We start from the raw sequence: 4,524 nt of genomic DNA, 5'->3' as shown, positions 1-4,524 counted from the left end.
TCTCACATTCTGCCGTTGTGTACCTTCGCATTCTAAGTGAAGTTTTGTAATCTCAATTCCCTACGGTCTTGGTTGAATATCAAAAATACAGGTTCTTTGTTTATTAGCTTGCCATTGTAAACAAACCCATTATCAAGGAACCAGTTTCGAATGAGTTTTAGTAAGTGAGGAGCGTCTGCAAAACAATAAATTGGTTCTTGAGGGTTGACTGGATTTGAGAATGATGTTCTATTAATGGAAATCCCAAGCTCTTTCCATAACCCTTGATTGCCAGCACCCATATCATTCACACACGCTACCACGGTGAACCCGGCTTTGCTCAATTCTTCAATGGCCTTATATAATATATAAGCCGTCATTTTTTCATCAAAGCCAAGGTAAATTGGTTGTTTCCAACTTGAAAATAATCCACGAGCCATTATGACTTGCTGACTGTGCTCACCCATAATTTTGTCATTTTTGACATCGTATTCTAGAACTGATCTAACTTTCACCTCATCAAAAGTTAATACTACTAATTTTTCAACAATTGGCATGTGTGTTGCATTGGCTTTCATAATATTTAAAACATCATGTAGAATGCCTGAACTGAAGTCTAGTTGGGAAGCGTATTTTTTCAATGTTGAAATGCTTGGCATTGGAATATTTCGTTGTTCTCTGAGATATATATAGGCCCGTTTGCTAAGATATCGTAGTGCAAAAGCTCTGGCTATATCTTTATTATTCCACCTAACTTTTTTGGCACCTTTTAAAATTTTTATCTGACTTTTCGTAAAAACCTTTTGAATAACTTGTTCATACTTCCTGTAGCTCTCTCTCAGGTTTTTATTTTCTTTTTGCAACCTTTTAACATCTTTCCTCAACTTTCTTAGTTCGATGGATTGACTAGAATTATTCCACACTAACGTACGAATTTTTTTATCCCTTTTCGAAAGTCTGTCACATAATTTTTTACTTTTATAGCATTTGCTCTGCGTGCTGAAAGGAGCTTTCCATTCTTTGTCAAAACTTCTTTGAAATTGCAGTTACACGATAATCTATTCGATTTCCGACGATGACTTAGAGGAGACTGATTATTTAATGAATTGACATTTGGATTATCATATATGGAGTTAATACCAGAATCTTCCTTATTAATTGTTTCCGAATTTTCAATTAATTGTAATAAATGGGTTTTGTTTGGCGACTTTATAGGTGACTGTTTTTTTGGAGAATCATTAAACATTAATCTGTATTTTACCTTTTTGCTGAAAGGAGAATTAGGCTTTGATTTGATAACTTTGGTATTTGGCACAGTTTCCTTTTTTTAAATTTGGGAGTGCTTTGAAAATTGCATTCATATATTTTAGACACGAATGAACTTTCATCATGATTAAGAAAGGAATTTATCGGTCTATCAGTTACGGTTTCCATATTTACTAAATACGATGATTTACATGGTGACGATATCGTAACATCAATATTTGAGCTTTTATCAGATAAATGAGCACATTTGTTTTCCTTTAAACTGGAACTTTCATCAACTTCTATTAAGGTTTCCGTATTGGCTGACCATGATGATTTGCAAGGTGATGATATAACGCTATGACTAATATTTGAACTTTTATCAGATAAATTAGCACCGTTATTTTCTTTAAAACAGGAACTATTATTACCAACTTCATCAAATAACATTAAGGATGGAATCGCATTCTTTGTTAACGTTTTCCTTGGCTTTAAATTCAACAGTTCAGCTTTTAAATCGCGATTTAAATCCTCCGTTTTGAAATGTTGAGAACACACACGCGCATATTTCGTATTAATTTCGTTAGAATTACACTTCGCTATCCATATCTGTCGAATTTGTTCTTGGGTAGGAAATCTATGATATGATATGTCTTGATTGTTGGTTTTGTTGACATGGTTAGTGCAACCAAATACGGCGCAAGAATATCCAGGCATTTTGAAGCAATTATGGGTGACAAGACCTAAGACGAAAATATTTAATTAAGAAATGTATTACTTAATAATATTCATATTGTAATAAAGCTCGTACTTACCAAAATTTAACGTCGAATCGTTAAGCCTTGCCCATAAGCCCAAAGGCAAAAACCGGCGTGTTTACGCCAAACGCGAACTATTGAACTACGAAATAATGCGAGGCGGGCTGCAAATCTCTCCTTTCGCGAAACGTGTTTTCGAGAACCCATTGACGTCACTCTATAGGGGCGCGTACTCTCTACCCTCCCTACAAACACCTGAGGATTTTCTCTCCGAAAATGGGCTCTATCGGCCAACCTCTTAGTGCCTGCACGATTTTACGAACCTTGGGTAGAGATAAAACTTATGAACATTGTCACAGGCGATATTATTGGCCCAACATGAAAGGGCAGAAATCGGATAGCCCCTGTAAACATTGTATCTACCACGAACCATGGGAACTTGGATTAACTATGAACTGTATATAGCACTCCGTTTTTTCCCGTCTCTCAAAAACATTTTCGGTTGCCATGGCAAAACTAATGCCCATTGCAACTTTTCCCTTGGTGAAATTTCATGTTACCATAAGGTATACATACCCACCTAGTTTCAACAAAATCGGTGATTATCTCCTCGTAAGGGCAATTGGAAGAAAATCAGACGGCGGTGTACAACTAGTAAAAAAAAACTTTGCACAACCAAGAAAAATACAAGTTGAATTGAAAAAGTGGATGGAACTTCAAGACAGGGGTGGATTGTTTTACCCAACAGAAGAAACATTTAATTTTTTTGCAATAATCTACCAGCGTATAGCGAAATATTATAATAAAATTGCCATGGAAGATAGTGTACTGAAAGCTGGATGAAAAGGTTTTAAAAAAATGGCTCAGTTTTTGTGATAACACTATTTCCCAAAATGAAGAAAAGGTATTATTGAACCACTGCTTATCCTACTTCATAAATACAATTGCGAATGGACACATAAAAAACTTAAAGATGAATTTAAGTCAAAGCAAGAATAAAGGCAGTAAAATCGAAAGCTAATTCTAAAGACAGCAACCGCAACAATTGTCTAATAAATAAATTGAAATTTAAAAAAGATTTCCATTATTGTCTCAACTGAAGTGTTTCCTAAAGCACTGTGGCAAGGTATTTTATAATTTTTGAGCATCCATAGGGTTTCGCGGTTGTTACCTATCGTATCAACAGTGGGGTTATCATTGGATCCATTTGCTGCTCGTTGTCTTGAAAAGTCCAATTCAAGTGGGTCTTGATTATAGTTGGCTGTGAGAACGAATTGGGCACCTTTAGCTAATAGGATTTTAATAATATCTATCATAGCCTTAGCTGTAAATGCAAAATTGAAATCATTAACAAATCACGTTTTAGACTATTAAAAAAGGCTTACTCGTTTGTCTTAGTCCCGAAAGGGTTTCTTGTGAAAGTATCATTGTTTTCCGTTCATCTGATCCATATTTTCCTGGCCGCTGCTCTGCTTCTTCCTCCCATTCCTCCAAATAACCCAAAAAGTCATTTTCTAACCAATTTAGGCGTGAATCGTTAATTGTGGTAAAGGGAAGTTTGTTCGGTTTTCTTTTATGATATGTCAAACCACTTTTCGAATAGTCGAATGAATTTCACTGTTTCGCTAAACTGTTCTTTATCTACTTCAAATACTGATTCGATTGCATTCGCTACCGAGGAGCTGAACACTTGAGTCGCCAAAGGTACCTTCATTTTGCTGTACGAGTTTAGGAAAATGTGGTCTTTCGTTATTTTATGAACTTTTCGTAGGTTTCCAGGACTTAACATTTTTTTGTAAAGATCACATATGGGGTGACAAGTAAGGTTTTGTCCATTTTTGAACATGAGACGCACTTTGCAACCTTCTTGGCTCGAATATAGACAATTACGTATAGTTTTCAACAAATGAGGAGCATCGAAAATAAAAAATGTTGGTCTATCTTCATTTGAACTGTACGGATTTTCATCTCTAGAATCTGTGTTCATTTTAAAAAAATTCCTGTTGGTGGCTGCTCCATCTCCAATAACAGATATAATTTTGAACCCAAGGCATTCTAATTTTTCTACCGCTTCCCATATTATGGAATTTAAATCGTCAGCTCTTAGACTGTTTGTCACAAAATAGGCGAACGGGTATTTGACGTGACTTTTCGTTCCCCTAAGCATTAGCATTAGCACGTGTGTCGATACCGTTTTTTCAGAATATGCTGGTGAATTGAGGTTATTACGTGTAGCCGATAATCTCTCCGGTTGTCTTTTTGTATATCAATTCTTCTTTCACTTTCATCTCGTCTAGAAAAATGCTGAAATATTGTTTGAAAAGTGGCTGAGTTTCCGGTTTTAATTATTTCATTTGGTTTAATACGACATCAGAGAAGCCTAGGGTACTTTTTTTCTTTTGGAGTATTCCTGAATAAAGTGCTGTAGGATGGTAACTGCAGGATATTTGAATCTGCCAAACGTCGATACGCACTAGGCGATTTGTGGTATTGGAAAATACACCACTTTATGACTAGTGGGTGCCATCTGCGGCCAGTTATA

The sequence above is a fragment of the Leiobunum rupestre genome, chromosome 7 (assembly GCF_980474605.1).
Source record: "Leiobunum rupestre chromosome 7, qqLeiRupe1.1.hap1, whole genome shotgun sequence".
Taxonomy (NCBI): domain Eukaryota; kingdom Metazoa; phylum Arthropoda; class Arachnida; order Opiliones; family Sclerosomatidae; genus Leiobunum; species Leiobunum rupestre.
Note: the sequence above shows the minus strand (reverse complement) of the source record.